Source organism: Sorghum bicolor, chromosome 7 (genome assembly GCF_000003195.3).
Source record: "Sorghum bicolor cultivar BTx623 chromosome 7, Sorghum_bicolor_NCBIv3, whole genome shotgun sequence".
Lineage (NCBI taxonomy): Eukaryota > Viridiplantae > Streptophyta > Magnoliopsida > Poales > Poaceae > Sorghum > Sorghum bicolor.
Window position 1 is genome coordinate 5607576 of NC_012876.2, and position 19172 is coordinate 5626747.

The window sequence follows — 19172 nt, forward strand, 5'->3', positions numbered from 1 at the left end:
TACCTATCCATGCCAATGATGCTGAAAGCATGAATCAAAAGGGTACATAAATTTCATGCAGATGCTGAAAGAGTCTTGTACAACAATGATTATTCTTTTAAATAAAATCCATGGCTCACAAAACTAATTCTAAATCATTCAAGTATCATGCCACTCATGAACCAAGATATTCTTACCATTATGTAAAGTAGCTAAGCAATCGAAGCCCTCGGTCTGCCTCACTTGAACCTAGCTAAGCCAAGACTCACCTTGTCACTGGAGGGCAATAAGAATTCTCTTAACGCTCGGTCAAGGATGTCGTTGGTGTGACTAGCTACGGCACCACTGCCACTGATGTTGCTTGGCCCTGCTTCATTGTAGTAGCCAGTTGCACCAACGTTGCTGGGGATTCACCAACGTAGTGCGACGGACCAGATGTATGCTCTTTATTCAATGTTATGAGAGGTTCAACAAATGGGAACCAATTGAAGGTGGCTTGTTGGGGATTTTGGGAAACCAGTTGTAATTGCGGTGTTGGGACATGGTAGGATACATAGGATAGCCCATATAGTTCTCCTATGGATCATTGCTGATGTTTAGGTCTGGCAGCAGCGAATTGCCAAGATTGATTGCCCTTGGCTGGTGGGGCAATTGTGCAGTTAGGTTTGGGGAATTCAGGTGCATTTCTGTCTTGGACGCCGATATATGGCTGACCCTTGGATTGATAACTGGTGGGGATTGTGGTGGTTGTTGTGCTGCAGATTTGGAGTCTGTTCCAGGCTATAAGGATGTACTCCTCTAGGATGGAAAGTTGCTCGGGTGGCACTTGTTGACTTTTCTTCTTCTTCAATCGACGATATGAATATAGGCTATGCTAGTTGAGTTCCAATGATTCTTCATGCCATTTTATGGCCAGCCTGGGAGAAACCTTGCTATTATTGACAAGTGCCTTCTATAGGATTTGTGAGCTTAAATAAGCACCATATCATCCTCCTTCGTCCATATGCCATTTTTTGTGATAAGTTAGTATTATGCAAGAATACTTAGCATATCATATCTAAACTTGAAGAGCATACTACTAAATATTCATGCTTTCAATTGCTCAACCATGTGAAATAGAAAAAAAAGCATTCAACTTGACAAAAATATTAGAGATGATGGGTTTCCTAGCTAGGCTTAGCATTTTGGGCATTTTTTTGGGATTTTCCATGATTGTCATCCATGGAAGAGATCTAGAGGATTCCGAATGACAAAATGGAGAAAGAAGGGGTATGTGGATGGCAAGGCAGCAAGGGCACTACCAATAAGGGAGGCAGGAGAATCGATAGTGGCTGATGTTGTTCATGGAGAGTGTAAAATTGCGTTGTTTAGATGTAGTGATGGTGGCTATGTCTCCTACGTCATGGAGAGCCACAAGAGGAAAGATTTGGGTCCATGTAGTGAACGCTTAATTAATAAACACGAAGTTCCCTAGTAGAAAGATTTTTTTAATATGTGTCTATAATGTTCTTGATATAATGTTACCAAGTTTTTGGTGACCAACTTTGGATTTGCATGTGCATGATTATATATTGACACATGAGTACAAAGATTTGTATCCAAAATTACAAATCTATTGTAGAAACAGGAAACTTGTGTATCTAAAATTTTAAACCTATTGTAGAAACCTTTATGTGAGGTTAGATAATTCAAAAATATCATAAGCATAGTGTTTTAAAAAAGGAAAAATGAGGTGCTTGAGGATTAACAAGCTCATTGGAATTGACATGAGAATATAAGGAATCTAGGAGAGAGAGAGAGAGAGAAGGAAATCAATTTGTTTGAATAACAGTGCAGCAAAACATGGGCAAGATTCAGTCAATAAGTTTTAGAAAATAAATGCATGATCTAAGCAATAAAGATTTGGGTCTAAATCATATATATATACAAACAGGCCCTAACAAAAATATGGTAAATACAATTTTATGGATTCTATAATATCAAATTTTGCTTGAGTTCATTTTGTTTCTGTCAACAAAGTCTTATTTTTGTTTGGAAAAATTGGTTGTGTAGCATCAAAAGGTTGTGACCTCCGTAAAATACCATCGAAAGATTTCTGCCCTGTAAAATACCACTGAAAGTTGGTACCGTGAACTGAAACTACCATTCTGTCAGCTAAGCCATCAAAGCAGTGACAGGCACTCACGGCTAGCGCAACATGCGGTCGAAGTGCCATGGAATGTGTGGAGCAGCCCGTGGTAGCTGACAGAGGGTGCGACATGCGCGTGGGGAGGGGCCCGCCACGTCTGGCCAGTGGAGCTAGCGCAGCCTGTGTGCGGGGAACAACCCACGACAGACATCGGAGGTAGTGCGGACTCCACATGGAGCGGCTCGCGGAGGATGGTGGAGGCGGCGTGGCATCTGCCTGCGTGGGGAGCGGCCCACGGAGATTGGACGCATCCCACATGCTCCCGCCGCCACCAACGCATGTGCTGCAGGCTCTCGCCATGTACGGCTTGCCGTACTATATGTACGGTGCTCGTCCTGGGTGAGCTTCCGGACCTGTCCATAGTGGTGTACGACTCATCGACGAATGTGTGGGGCGAGGAGGCAGCGCTGTCCTGAAAGCCGGAGGAGTAGGACGCCTCGTCCTGGTAGGAGTGCATCACGGAGGCCGATGGCGACTACACGGTCTACTTCCTGAGCGAGTTCGGCGATGTCGTGGCCACCACCATGCAGCGGAGCACATTCGTGGCAGTACTCGTCGACTGTGGCGTGCCGCGGCGGCGGTGATGCCGTGGCCTACTTCCTGAGCCACTTGGGCACGGTGGTGGCCTGCGACCTGGCACGCCGCGTGTTCACAGAGCCGCACCGGATCCTGCTTGCGTACCACAAGGACTCCATCGATGTGGTGGCATGCAGCGGCGCTGCCTTATGCCGTGGTGCTCTCGGAGTTCCTTTATCGCGTGCTGTGCCAGCTGTGAGTTCCCGTGACTGATTCGATGGCTTAGCTGATGGAATGGTAGTTTTAGTTCACAATGCCAACTTTCAGTGGTATTTTAGGAGGGCCAATTAAAACTTTTGCTGGTATTTTACGGAGGTCACAACCTTTCGATGTTAGGACCAATTTTCCCTTTTATATATGGTAGGTGCAAAATGAACCTTTCTATCACAATTCACAGCCTGTGCTCAACAATAGCCAACACTTGAACAATTCAGCTTAACATATTAACATGTTTCCTATGGCTAAAAAGTATGGTTGCATGATTTAGTAGTTCTGATGAGTTATTCGCCATGTCAATTGAAGAAACAAAGGCATGCTTCACCAGAACTATTCCTTTGTTTTATAAAATCTCTCCTTTACAATGGTAAGCTAAAACAATCAACATCATTCATGTATAAAGCTCATAGGAATTTCCTTAATCATATGGATTAAGTAAGCCACTAAAATTACATAGACTATGGCCTGTTTGTTTCTATAGATAACAGCAATATGTCACATGTGAGCAAACGTGAGATGGGGCTGCGTCATGCGTCATGTAATTCAAATATTACCTTTTGTAGGCAAGTGCGGCACTAAGACATGAGGTGGACACAACGTGTTTTGATTGGTTTTCTGCCTTCCCGGCTTAAAGTGAGATACTAAACCGAACATGCCTACGTATGAGCAAACTAAGAAACAAGAAACAAAGGGACTGGACCTTGATCTTGGGGTGCAGATGATTGATCCATCTTTCACGACACTGCTTGCCAATCTGGCCAGGTAAAGATTGTGCTATCAGGGACCACCTCCCTTCACCAAGATGCACTACCGTATATATCCCTCAAAATTCTATGAATTGGAGAAGGCAAATGATTAGATCAATAATGCAATTTGGAGGCTAAAGTTAAGAAGGGGAAGGAAACAAGTTTGATTTTATATTGTTTACAATCCACTTCCACTGTCCATGATCCTTTGAAGGATGATGATTTGTTGTTGCTTCTGATTTGTGGCCATGGAGCTGCAGCAATGTCAACAACGGTATTCCATTTGACATTGCAGCAGCTGCACAACCACAAATCAGAAGCAACAATAAGCCAATGTCCATCAAAGGATCATGGACAATGCAAGAGGATAGGTAACAATGCAAAATCAAACTTTTTTCTTCCCCTCCTAACTTTAGCTTCTTAATTGCATTTTTAATCTAACTGTTTGCTTCTCCATTCCATAGCACTTTGAAGGATAAGGTAGTGCAGCTTGGTGAAGGGAGGTGGTTAGTGATAGCAGAATCTTTGCCAGGCTGGATTGGCAAGCAGTGCCATGAAAGATGGATCAATCATCTGCACCCTGACATTAGGGTCAAATCCTTTTGTTTCCTGTTGCTTACTATTTGCTCATATGTAAGGCATGTTTGATTCAGTTTCTTGCTGCCTTTAAGACAGAAAAACAGGAAAAATCCAAAAAATACGCCGTGTCCACCACGTGTCCCCACATCGCACTTGCCTGTGAAAAGGGATATTTGTGTGGTGCATGATGCATCCCCGATCATGTGTCTGCTCACACTGCTGTTATCTGTAGAAACAAACAGGGCCCATATCTTTAATATTGTAGGACTACTTGATTCATAGGATTATTAAGTAATTCCTATGATCATGTCTTTATAGATGGACGATGATGAATGCTTTACCTTACCATTCTAAGGGATATAATTATATAAAAAAGGAATGGTTGTGGTGTAGCATGCCTTTGTTTTTGGTAACAGACGTGGAGAATTCCTCGTGAAAGCTACTAAATCATGAAACCATACTTTTTAGCCATAGGAAACATATTAAATGTCGAGTTGAATTGTTCAAGCGTCGGCTCGTCCTACGTAAGCTTTGAATCGTGACAGAAAGTTCATATTACACCTAACACACTACAATTGTATGATTGTCAAAATTAAGATTTCAATGAAAATAATACTTTGTTGATAGGAACAAAATTTGATATTATAAAACCAATAAAATTGTATTTACCATATTTTTGTTCAGGCTTATTTGTATATTATAGATTTAGATCCAAATAATTATTGCTTAGATAATGCATTTATTATTTTGTAATCCTATCATCTTTCACTGTTATTCAAACAAACTGATTACCTTCTCTCTCTCTCTCTCTCCATAGATTCCTCGTTCTCTCGCATTAATTCCAATGAGTTGTTTATCCTCAAGTGCCTTCTTTTCCTTTTTCAGAACACTATGCATATGATATGTTTAAATTATCTAAGCCCACATAAACGTTTCTACAATGCATTTAAAACTTTTGATACAAATATTTATGTTGTACAATACATTTATAATTTTGGATACAGAACTTTGTAAGCACATGTCCATATATAACCCCTGCAAATGATGATCCAAAAACTAAGCACAAAAAACTTACTAATATGTATCAAGAACTTTATAATAGACACATATTCAAATATCATTCAATTAGGAAACTAGTTCATAGGTGAATACATATTCACCAAATACCCTAATATTTCTACTTGTGGCTCTCTATGTAGTAGGGGACATCACCACTGTCATTCCCTCTAAACAACCCAATTTTACACTCTCAGCAAGACAGCCACCAACAGCAGCCACAATTGATTCTCTACCTCTCCCACTGCCAGTGCCTTCCCACACGTTGCCACCAACATATTGCCCTTCTTTCTCCATTTTGTTGTTCGGGCTCCTGTAGATCTCTTCAATGCATGACAATTGTGGAAAATCCCTAAAAGTTCCTAAAATGTGAAGCCTAGGAAACCTGTCATCCCCAATCTTTGTCAATTTGAATGTTTTTACTATTTCTCACAGCTGAGCAATAGGAAGGATGAATATTTAGTATGTATGTTCTTCAAGTTTAGAATTGATCTTCACTTAAGCATTCTTGCATATTACTAACTTGTCACAAAAAAATAAAGTATGGATGGAGATGGAAGACATTATGCTTATTCGAGCTCACAAATGCTATGGAAAACAATGGTCAACACTAGTAAGACTCCTCCTAGGTGAAAGCCCTAGGTTGGTTTTGGATAATTGATGAAACCCTAGTACTAACCTCTATACGAAGTTTGTGTAGACTTAATTAGGTTGGTACATGCCAAGTGATGGAGCAAGAGATGATCATGGTGATGATGGTGATGACCACAAGATGATCAAGTGCTCAACTTGGAAAAGAAGAAAGAGAAAAACAAAACCCTATGGAGATCAAGACAAAGGTATTGCTTAGCATTTTGGTTTTGGTGATCAAGACACCATAGAGGGTGTGATCACATTTAGGATAGATAGCCGAACTATAAAGAGGGGAATTCTTTGGCTAAGCGGTTATCAAGTGCCACTAGGTGTCATTGTTCATGTGCATGCATTTAGAACCTAGTGAGCTAACTTAACTCCTTCGAAGAAAATGATTGTGAAAATGCTAACACACGTGCACTTGTTGGTACACACTTGGTGGTGTTAGCACGCTTTGAGAAGGAGGTGGAGTTTGAAGGGTAGAGAGAGGATGGGTTCCTCTCTCCCTCCCGCCGAGCTTGCTCGGCGGGATTCAGTGCTTTTTGAGAAAATGAAGTGCATATTTTTTATTGCACCGGTAGGAAAATTGGAGAAGTCACGGGAGAAACACTCACCGGACGCTGGCCTAGAGGCACCTGACGCTGTGTCTGTGCGTCCGGTGTGCAGGCAGTGCCTGGCTCAGCTAGGGTTAGGCACCAGAGACTAGGCACCGGATGTAGGTTAGACCCTATTGGAGCGTCCGGTGTTGTAAGTCCGGTGTTCTGCACTTTTGCAATACTCTCTGGGTTTGAGACCGGTGAGCACCGGACGGTCCGGTGCTCAGCGTCCGATAACCCTGCGAGTTTGCAGTCCTCTCTGCGTATAAGTCCGGTGGCAACTTAAATGCGTCCGGTGCTCTGCAGGTGACTGTTAGAGATCGACGCGCGAAAGTGGATAGGGCAACACGTGGTTGTTTCTAGAGCACCGGACGCAAGGGTTGAGCGTCCGGTGCCTCCTGCTCAACGTCCGGTGACACCATGTTTTGCCTAGTGAAAGAGCCAATAGCTCTATTTGTTTGAGGGGCCTATAAATAGTTGTTGGCCGGCTTGGGGCTCACTCTTGGCATTCTAGCATACTTGACATCCTTGTGAGCCTAAGCAAACTCCTCCCACTCATCTCCTTCATAGATTAAACATCTTTATGAGATTGGGAGTGATTCCAAGTGCATTTGCTTGAGTGGTTGCCTCTAGTGGCACTTGGGGATCGATTTGGCTACGGTTTTCTTGTTACTCTTGGTGATTACCGCCACCTAGACAGCTTGGAGCAGCAGAGGAGCTTTGGCATGAGTTGGTGATTGTTCGTGGCCATCTCTCGGTGATTGTGAGGGGTCTTGTACCTTCTCCGGCGGAGAGCCAAAAGGTAACTCTAGTGGATTGCTTGTGTCATTAAGTTACCTCACTTGTGGGTAGGTTCTTGCGGTGTCCTAGTGAGGATGAGGTTCGTGCTACACCTCTTAGCCGCCGAATCACCAAGTGTTGGTCGACACAACGGGGACGTAGCGTGCTGGCAAGCACGTGAACCTCAGGAGAAAAATCATTGTCTCTATTGTGATTGATTGGCATTCTCCTGGTGCTTGATTTTTTATATATTGGTGATTGGTTCATCCCCTACACGGCGGTATAAATATCTCTTCCTCTCCATTTACTTATCGCAAAGTAGTGTAACTAGTTTAGTTACTAGTCTTGCCTTGTGTAGTTTAGCTCACTAGTGTAACTTGTAGAGACCTAGTGCTTGTGTGCAGTGATCATAGTAACTAGAATTGTTGGATAGGTGGCTTGCAAACACTCCTTTAGAGCTAGAGCAAAAGCTTCGCTTTGTTATTTACTAACCTCTTGCTCTAGTGAGTTTGTAGAATTTTTAAATAGGCTATTCACCCCCCCTCTAACCATATTAGGACCATTCACTAGGCTGGCCAGAGAATGCCATCAAGAATCATTTTCTTAAGGCAAAAACTGTGGGGGAAATCCCCACAACACTTCATTTTATAAATTTTGTAAAAAAAGAGCACAAACATACAACAAGAATTTAACTAAATGCATCTAGCCAAAAACAAAAGGCTGATCTAAGATCATCCTTGAACCGAAGGGATTGAAGGAGGCACTGGTTTTTGAAATTTCTGAACCAAATGTCAATGTGGACTGGGCCATTATTGAACACTTTATCATTTCTTAGCTTCCATATCTCCTAGGAGGCAATGACCACTACTTCCATAAAGAAAGGGATGTTTTGCTGTTGTCTCGCATGTGCCAGCCTGGGGGACAAACCGAGGCCCGTGTTCCACTACATACCAATCTTATCCCAACAACTCTTAGTGAAAGGACAGTCAAAGAATAGGTGATCCAGGTCCTCATCAATCCTGCTGTTGCATAAGATGCAGTATGCATTATTTTCTGCATACAGATTCCTTCTATGGAGCATTGTTTTAGTGTTCAATCTGTCAACTAAAACCAGCCAGGCAAAATCTTTAACTCGTGGAGTGCATTTTGATTTCCATAGCCAAGAGAAGACTGGATGCTCTGGAAGGTTTTGGAAGGCTAGTTTGTATACTCTGCTCGAAGAATATGTTGCGTTGCCCCACTGATATATCTAGGTATCTCTACTCTCTTCATCTAAGGTCTGTGACTGCAAGAATTCACCGAGTAGTTCAAGTTCTTCAAACGCCTCTTGTGAGAGGGGCAACACAAATAAAGTATCTAAATCTTCAGCCGACATAGCTTCACTGACACTGATGTTAGGATTTCTGGCAAAAGAGAATAGTCTAGGGAAACGCAATGCTAAAGCGTCACCTAACCAGAGATCATGCCAAAGGGTTACGGTCGTGCCATCACCTATGTTGCATCGGGCAATATTCCTGAAAATTATGCTCAACCATTGTACATCCTTCCACCAGAACGAGCCAACCTCCCTGGTGGCGTGCGACACCTTGTTGGAATAATACTTGCTCCAAATGAGATTGACCCAGGGAACATCAACTTTGCTATAGAACTTGTGGAGATGTTTGAGAAGGAGAGCATCATTTTGCACCTGCAAATTGATGACTCCCAGACCCCCTTTCCTCTTTGGTTTTCTAACCATTGGCCAAGCAGCCAGGTTCCCTCCTTTTTTCCTTGGGTCATTGCCTCTCCACAGACATTGTTTGCATGCTCTATCAATGTTGTCAATCACGCCAATTGGTAGTTTGAGCGTGCACATTGCATAGGTGGCCATTGATGTGAGCACTGAATTAACCATCTGCAGCCTTCCAGAGTAAGATAGCAGTGATGAACAAGCAGATAAACGCCTTTCAATCCTGTCCATCAGCGGTGTGTAGTCTTCAACACATGGTTTTGTCATGCCCATAGGTAGACCAAGATATGTAAATGGAAACGTGTCAATTTGGCAACCGAAAGTGCTGGCCAAAATCTGCATTCTATCATAGGAGACATTGATCGGTAGTATTTGGGACTTAGAGTAGTTGACTTTGAGCCCTGTAGAGTCTGAGAATCTTCTAAGTAATGCTTTCAAGAAGAACAGTTGCTTGGCATCCGCCTGCATGATGAGCAGGGTGTCGTCGGCGTATTGTACGATGGGGTAGTCAACACTTGCTTGGGGAATCGGCGGGATCAGGAGGTCCTATGTTGCTGCTTTGTTCGCTATGATTTGGAGCAGTTCCGCAGCCAGGACAAATATCAATGGGGAGAGAGGGTCCCCTTGGCGAACACCCCTTCTGCATTTGAATTTCCTGCCTGCTACTCCGTTAAGGATCACTGCCGAGGTACCCGTGGATAGAATATTGTTAATCCAGTCAATCCATCTCTGTGGGAAGCCCATATGCTGCAGCATTTGGAGGATTGCCGTGTGGTCAATCATATCGAAAGCTTTCTCAAAATCGAGCTTTAAAATTATCACCTCATGTCTAGATTGTTTGCGCTGATGTATATACCCAAAACACCAAGCCAAGCAATCTTGGATTGTGCGGCTTCTGATAAATCCGTATTGGTTCCTATGGACCAATTTTAGGATTTGGCATTGCAGCCGGTTTGCTAGCAATTTAGTGAGGATCTTGAGACTACTGTTTAAAAGCGAGATGGGTCAGTAGTCACTTACTGTCTCTAGGTTTAGAGTTTTGGGAACAAGAGTTATGAGTGAATCAATGACGCTCTCCAAGTTTGCCTGGCCGCTAAAGAAATCTGTACACAGCCGATAGAACTCAGGCTTGATTAGTTGCCAGCATGTTTTGATGAAATGACCATTGAAGCCGTCCGGCCCTGGAGCCTTATCAGGGGGCATTCTCTTTATAATGCTATCAATCTCTGACTGTGAGAAAGGGGTGACAAGCAAACTGAGGTCCTCATTAGGCATGATGAGCTGTGTTAGGTTGAAAACCATGGTGGGGTTGGCTGTGATCCCCATTCTTCCACTAAAAGAGTTCCATATCAAATCTGCCTTTCCTGCATGATCACTAATCACAGCCCCTTCATCATTTACTAACTGTTGAATGGAGTTTCTTATCCAGGATATTGTAGCCATGGCGTGAAAAAACTTTGTGCACTCATCACCCAATTTGATTCTATTTACTGTGTATCGATTCTTCCAATACATACGTTTGTAGTGCAAGAGTTTGGCAGCTTGAGCCTTCACTATATTCCTCAAATTACGTTCGAAAAAAAGGATGACAACATTGCAGTTACTAATTAGGATATTGAGGTTCGAGAGGCTTTTGCTCCAGGACTTGAGGGCATATCTAAGCCTTTTGAACTTGGCAGCAAGGTTGTTGGCCGAATTGGGATGATGATCAGTCTGGTTCCATGAATTTGCAACAACATTCATGAACTCACTGTGTTCAGTCCAAAAATTTTCAAACCTGAATAGGTTGGATCTAGGAATGCTGGTATTAATCATGATTTTGCAAGGAATGTGGTCTGACGTCAGCTTGGCTAGAGGGATTACTTCTGTCATTGGGAACTCATTCGTCCAGTTCACAGAGGTAAAGAACCAGTCAAGTTGCTCTAGGAGTGGATTCTGTTGCATGTTGCTCCATGTGTATGCTCTTCCCTTTATTGGTAGCTCAACTAGACCAAGATGCCCGATAGCATTGTTGAAGAGGAAAGTATCATGAAGGTTTCCTCCTGGTCTGTTTCGGTTTTCAAGTGAGCGGTAAAAATTGAAGTCTCCCATGAAAAGCCAGTTGTCCTCTGAGTTGACACAGTGTCCTTTGAACCATGAGAGGAATTCAGATCTTGTTGGTTGAGTACAAGGACCATAAACTGATGTCAGTTTCCAGGACTGGCCGCTGTGTTTCGATACAAAACGCATTGTGATACCAAAGCGTTGTTTATCTAGTACCGTTCCATCAAGAACTGAGCTATTCCAAACTAACAGTATGCTCCCAGATGCACCTACTGATGGTGCAAAATCAAACTTATCAAAATGCTATGGGGCAAAATTACGAATGAAACCACTGTCAAAATCTTGCTTTTTTGTTTCTTGCAGATAGAAGACAGCACAAGCGCTTTCCTCCACTTTGTTTCTGACTGCATCCCACTTGTTACTATCATTGAGCCCTCTTATGTTCCAACACAAAATTTGCCATGACCGATTATTCATTGGAAACAATGGGTGGGGATTGGTCTTCAGTCGGCGCCTGCATCAGCGCCTCTTCAGTGAGCTCGCTTGGATCGACACCGCATTTGACTCCCTAGGATTGAAGCGTGTCAATGGCGACTGGACGTGCCTCTCCATCAATATTGATCTGTAGGGCAGTAACCTTGTGCTTCTTCGTGGGGTTCTTGTCTGGCCTGTAGGAGAAGCCTGCCTTAGCAGCCTTCAGACGCGTGCTACGCCTGACTGACTTGTCCACCACCGGAGCATCAGGGTTGTGAACAGATGTCATGGTTGGGAGAACCATAGTCTTTCTGGTCCTTGGGCGTCTTTTGTAAACTTTCATAGATGGGCTTGGCTGAGATGCCTGAACTTCAAATTCAAAACCCTGATCAGAGGTAGTGGTTGCATTCTGATGGGAGTTCTGCTGCTCCTGGCTCTGCAATCTATGGCACTTAGTACAAGCTGCAAACACTTGTAATGCAAGAGCTGCTGCAGTTGGCTTCCATGGCACGATTTCCATTCCACTGGGAGTGTAAGGCTTATTCTGCTCAGCAAACAGAGCGGACATTTGAATGATGATCGGCTTGAGCATGGTTGAGACAGGTATCTGTAGCTGTCATTGTATGCAACTGCCAGCCCCAGGAGCAAAGATGCATCTATTGTCCTTGTCGACGGTGGAGTTATTGGGTTTTCCTGCTGGAGGGTGCAGCGGCAGAGGATGATGTGAGATAGATTGGGGATGCAACTGTTCCATAGCTTGGGAAAGCAAAGAGTCCATCCTCTGGATGTTTTGGCAAACCGTGAGATTTGTTGGAGTTTCCTTCGGCATCCATACTAATTTGGTACGGGTCCTGGTGAGGCATTGCCTTTGGATATGACCATAGTTTAAGCAGGCCCAACATCTAATTTTGTCTAAGCACTGTGAGCGGACATGCCCAGTATGCAAGCAACTGCTGCAGCCCAAGGGGTCTATAGAAGAATTTGAATTTGTAATCAGTCTGTCAGTTTCCCGGAAATCCACCTTGCACGTAGCATCTTCATGCAAATTACCACGAAGAACACGAGCACTATCAAGATGGAAATCAAAATTGTCCCCAACAAACAAAAGAGAAATCACTTCGATTTTAGGCTCCAAAGGGAGAGTAGCGAGAAAAGAACCTAATTGTATCAAACTAGGGGGCTACGCTGGCTTGCACGGAGCCTTCTGAACCAAATGCTTCGCAAAGGAGACATGCTTGTTGTTTGCTTTTTTGATTGATCTCTTTGTGTTCTTAGAGAGAACAATAGACCATTCCTTTTCCTGTTCCTCTTCCCAGAGACGCTTTTCTCATTCCCAGTTGGGCATGCCATTGTTCCAAAGGTGGAAATAAACATGAAATTGCGACGTGATCACACGACGTAGACGATACACATGAAACCCAACTTGCTTGCAGGAAATAGAAAAACGAAAGTGGTTTCTACTCAAGAATTGAACATGGAAACCAGCAACACGACCACCCAAGCATGATTGGAGGGCCAGAGAGACCGAGTCCTCGGTCAAGTGAAACAAGTAACGGCGAAAAGTGACCAGGAGGAAGAAAGAACCATGAGGCGAGGGAGAGGGGTGATGTACCAGGGTACCAAAACGATGATCCACCTCTTCTTCAAATGAACGAACATGGGAGAAATCCAGCCGAGTAGCAAGGTCTGAGGAAGGCCCCCATGTTGAAACGAAGACAGCCGATCAAAGGGGATGGTGGCAGAGTCCGGAGGTGAGGGTGAACTCTTCGGCAGGGAGGCGCAGGACGTGGGAGGGCTGGGAGCCCGTCATCTTCCTTTACATGCCGTCTGGGAGGCATGGATGTTGCTGCCGCAGAACATCGAACACCTGAAAGGCAAGAACTACAGAAGCTTCCTCCAGCATGAGTAGGTTAGTGGTGACGGCCGCTGGGCTTCCACGTTGCCTGAATGTGAAGGTGAAGACGGGCACAACGTGGTAGAGATGGCGCAGCCATCCTTCGCTTGGCGTCGGCGAAGCGGCCGTAACAGATCGACGGGAGAAGCCGGCGACGGCCCTGCAGCAGCAAGGGAGGAGGCCGGGGATTTAGGCAACAGCGCAGCAGGAGGGAAGGCTCACCACAGGGTTCCAGGGAGAGAACGAGGGGCGCCTCCCTCAGCCGCACGGTGCTCCGCGGCCGGCCAGCCACCACTCGCCAGGGAGTGCGTCGCCGGAGGCGCGGACTCACCACACCACCAGGGCGCAGTGTCAGCCGTGGGGCAGCGCGCACTAGACGGCCGCCGTGGACGCCATCGATTGAAGAAGAAGAAAAGTGAACAAGTGCCACCTGGGAAACTTTTCATCCTGGAGTACGTCCGCAGCGTGGAACCAAGATTCCAATCCGCAGCACCACACCCACCAGTTATCAATCTAAGGGTTGCCCACACATCGGCGCCCAAGATGGAAATGCACCTCAATGCCACCAACCTTGCTGCACCAATACACCACTAGCATACGACAATCAATCTCAACAATTTGGTGCTGTCAAACATAAACATCAGCGTTGTGATCTACAGGAGACACTATGGGCTATCCTATGTACCCTCTCGAAGAGCCCAAACAGGCCAGCTTCAATTGGTTCCCATTTGTGGAACCTCTCACGGCGCTGAACAGAGAGCTTAGAACTTGTCCATCCTACTACATTGGTGAACCCTCCAGAAACAATGGTGCAAATGGATACTTCAATGAAGCAGGGCCAAGTAACATCGGTGGCAGTGATGACCCAGTTGGTTGCACCAACGACATCCTTGAGCTGGCATCAAGGGAATGCTTGAGCTGGCATCAAGGAAAATCTTGATGCCCTCCAGTGATGAGGTGAGTCTTGGCTTAGATAGGTTCAAGTGAGGTAGATAGAGGGCTCCTACTGCCTAGCTATTTTACATAATGGTAAGAAAATCTTGGCACATGAGTGGCATGGACACTCGTACCTGAATGATTTAGAATATTTTGTGAACCATGGATGCTATTGTATGAGCTGTTGTTGTTGTACAAGACTCTTTGAGCATCTACATAAAATTTATGCCCCCTTTTGATTCTTGCTTTTGGTGTGACACATGTGTTGGATCAAGATTTTGAACCCAACCGAGGATGCTGCATTGTGAGATATGAGTCTTTTTATTCTTGATGAACCGTGCGAAGTATATATATATTAGCATTTTTGTTTCCTCTCTAGCAAGTAGATTCTCTTTGGCTCTTAATAGCACTAGAAACTTTTGCGCATTACTAGGTATAGCATTTTAATTGAAGTGGCATCACAAATCATTTTTTCTTTAATTTGTGATTACATAGACAATTGTCACAATTTCATTCATCCACAGATCATTCACAAAGAATAAATCGGAGATTTGCTATGGTGTACTACCAACCATCGAACAGCCATACAAAATTAATGTCTCATCACCACATATAAAAATGAACCAAAGGTATTGTTAAAAGAACATGACATCTAGTGATACAACCATTGAATATAAAATGAGCTCGTTCTTATGTTTGCATACCGATATCAAATTTGTTGCTAATTGTGATTACCAAATGTGCAATGCTTGGGTCATTATAGGAATAGTATTCAAGCAACAATCATTTTATACCTTCACGCCATTTGATCTACTCAACTGTGCTATGTAGGACAATTCTTAGTAAATACAAACTATGTAGGATGTTTAGCATTGTCAAAAGGTGCCTACTTGATGATGATGATGCGTGTTGATGCAGTGTACATCCGAAGCAGGCAGATGTAGCATATCCGTTCTGCTAACAATATTACACTGTCAATGTGGTACATGTAGTAGTCATTATGGGCATCGGTACCACATGCCCATTGTGCCGCAACGCTATGTGCTAATGCGGCACATCAATAGCAGGCAGCAGCCCGCTGCCGCCACATCTGACCTCCCGCTTCTCTGCCACAAGGAAGCTGCCTGTCCTGCTCCAAGCTTTTTGGCGAGGGCAGAGAGGGCATCTAGGTTTGATGCATGCATCGCGTTCAACCCCTCCACGAACTACGATCTCTGCCTCTCCATGGGCCAAGAAGGTGATTCCCCCTCTCACTAATAAATCAACATACAACAAACTGATCCTGTTTGAATGAACTAGTACTGAACAAAGTGATGCTATCACGGAAAAATTTTAACTATTCAGTCATCTAGAGTGAACTGAGAACAGAACTAGATGATGCATTCTCTTCGTTCATCCATTTCAGTGCATCTGAAGTGGACCAAATGCTCAAAGGGCTAACAAGTAGCAATTTCATTCGTATTTCTGGGTAGTGTTATGTAGGTCACGTTCATACCTGTCTGACGGGCCTTCTGCCTAGAAGATATGTGCATCGCCCAAGCAATAGTCTTTTTCGGGATTAGTGCTGGTTAGCCTAGAATGCGAGCGGCATGATATGGCCTCCTAGCGATAGCCCGGTAAGAGCTAAAAAAAGGCAAACCAGCACAATTAAGAGCTATTACAAATCAATGATTTTGCAACAACAAAAAACACCACTCGTCATTAGGTCTCCACCGACGACCACAGCGTGGCGAGGGGGCTATACCCCGCCTAAGTCCAATGATTGCCCTTCTCCAGGATCTTGGACACAACCACACTCGGTGACTGAGATAAGCCATAAAAAACATTCAAATTGCACTCCTTCCATAGGCACTATGCGCATAGGATTACTAGGGTGTCAAATCCTTTTCTTCGCTAATCTCCCAACCGTGCTCAACTGGGCAGCCACCAGTCAATGATCGAAATCCCTGGTTCAGGTGCCATTTGTGCAAGGCCTAAAGGCACAAGCACTCTGAACCACATTTCTCTTTTGAATACACAGCTTGTTGTTAGGTGATCCCCTGATTCCGCCTCCTGACTACAAAGCATGCAGTCATCGACATCTTTCAAGTTGTGGCGCTTTCTCCTCACCACCATCCAAAGTTTTTTTTCTCGAATACGCAGGAGAGCTGCATATCATTGTATTAGTAGAAGAAAAAGGAGTCCTACATAGACGCAAACACTCACACACACACACACACACCACCACAACTTCCCTGATTTCTAAGGCTACCTCACAGAAACTGAGAGCAGAACGACCGAGTGGGCTAAGAGACTAAAGGCCCCTAGCAGTGAGCAAGGACAAACCCTTAGCTCCTGCCAAACACCATCCAAAGTTGGTCATGTAGTAGTAGCCAAAAGAATAATTTGCACTTGGGAAGTGCCCATGCTTGCCATAGCTCCTTGGTGCCTCTCATAGTCATCATGTCGTAGAAGAAAGCTAGGTAGCTAGGACGACGAGGTGGTGTATGTGCTGTTCGTGGTCCAACACCAGACAAACTTGTCAGATATGTCCTTGTGTAGGATTATGCCATCGACCTTCTCCCAAACTTGGATGTAGTCGCATAGGACTTCAACTGTGAAGGCGCCCTAGATGTCACGCACCAACTGTAGTTAGAGATGGCATCACACACGGATTTGTCGTGACTTCGCCAAGATACAGCGGCAAATAGGTGTAGAGTGAAATTTTTGATTGGACTATCCGGTAGCCAGGAGTCCATTCAGAAGCGAGTGGCGAGCTTGTCCCCAGGAGTGATAGCGATAGAGGATTTGAACATACATCGGCCCACTTGTTCAATCTTGGCCAGCAGACCACTCTAGCCGAGCTCCAGCTTGACGCATCTTAGCCACTCCCACGGTAGCCTAAGAGCAAATCACATGAAACTCAGGTCCGAGACGTCTAACGCACCATAGCACGTGGGCACACACACCGTGTGCCAAGTGTCTCTGCATTTCCCCCATATATGTTCTATGTTTCAGACCATAGGAAGGCACAACATCTCTTGTGTCCAATTGTTTCAGAATCTAGGCAGACAAGCAGGTGGTGGTAGAGATGTGAATAGGAAATGCAAAAAATGTCACCTTGCTCAGGAGCAACCGGCCTACATCTGTTACTAGATTTGCCTTCTAGGTGGGAATCCTTGCTGCCACTAAGTCAATACTGTTCATCAACCCAACGCAACCTATGCAGGCTTAGTGGTACACTTAGATACTAGCAAGGGAACGATGCCTATTGCCTAGGGAACACCTCTATGATGGCGTGCATGTGCTTCAGTGAGCATCAAATTGGCAAGAACACTTTTCTAGATTTGTGATAAGCCCTGATGTGTCAAGGAAAAGGTTTAAGATGGCACGGATGTAGTTATGTTTGGCTTGCAATGGCGTGAGAAATAGCATGAGATCATCCACATACAGTGATGAGTGATGTTTGATCATTGCTGATGGGAGCGACCGATGCATGTTTTGCCGGTCCACAACTACAATCATGTTGTTGAGGACCTCCATGATTTTTTTCGAGATCACGACTTCACATGTTTTTCATTAAGAAGAAGAGCTGAAAGAAATGGCAGGTAACCGATACAAAGAGTTCGCAAGTAATCCATGGATTACCATTGAAACCCAGAACACAAACAAAAGCAAGAAACTTGAGGGGGGGATCCTCCACCTAACAACCCCAACAGCTAAGCCAAAAACAAGAAGAACAACTCAACACCTAGGTAGCCAGCAGTGTTCGGAGCCGCAATAGATAAGGGGCAACTGACGGCCATGCATCCGTCCCCACCTCTGCAACCTCAATGACCAACCCAGCCGGAGACGCGTCCTCAGTGGCAAAGCAAACCAACCGACGGCCAAGCATCCGTCTCCACCTCAGCAACCTCGACAACCAACCCAGCCGGAGACGCGTCGTCAGTGGCAAAGCAACCATCCGACGGCCAAGCATCCGTCCCCACCTCAGCAACCTCAACGACCCACCTGCCGGAGATGCATCCTTGGTGGCAAAGCAACGCACCTCAGCGGCAAAGCATCCGCCGGAAACACCTCAGTGGCAAAGCATCCACCGAAAAGAGCACAACTGCAGCTACAACAAACACTAGCCAGCAAACCTAAGAGGAGAGCAGCATGAAGCAAGAAAAGGCTCGGCACGACGCCCGAGGGACTGCGCGGGCAGCAGGCCACACGTAGAAAGAACTTCAGCGACAACGCCTTCAAGAAGGGAAGCGACGCAGGGAGCGCCGCCATTGCCGGCCCATACGGGCAAGGCTTTCACCTAGAAGTTCGACGCCGGTCGGAAAGGGGGCGCAGCGACAGATGCCTCCAAGAAGGGGAACGGTGCAAGAAGCGTCGTCATCGTCGGCCGAAGGCCAGGCTTTCGCCAAGCGCCCCCTTCCGAGTACAGAGAGCCCGCCCTCCCCGAGCCAGCAACGCAGGATGTGAACGGGCGAGGCAACGCCACCCACACCACCATGGCATCGATGACGCACCGCCAACATGGCTACCCACACCACCACGGTGCGGGGCAGCACACGTTGCGGCCTCTGCAGCGCCCTAGCCCTCACATGGCCACCGGGGCGGGACGCCGGAGTCGAGCGAGCTCAGATCCGGCCCGTCCCGAACCGTGGGTGGTTCCTACGTCACGCCGGAGCTCTGCACCTCCGCGCTCTGCTATGACCTGGCGTCGCCGTGCCGCGACGCGCGCGACTACGCGGCGGTGGCGACGCTCGCCGCTAGG

The 19172-nt window shown here is 45.5% G+C and overlaps 1 pseudogene; it reads right to left on the reverse strand.

Annotated features, from left to right (window-relative positions):
* On the reverse strand, nucleotides 134–9351 carry LOC110437195 (annotated as a pseudogene).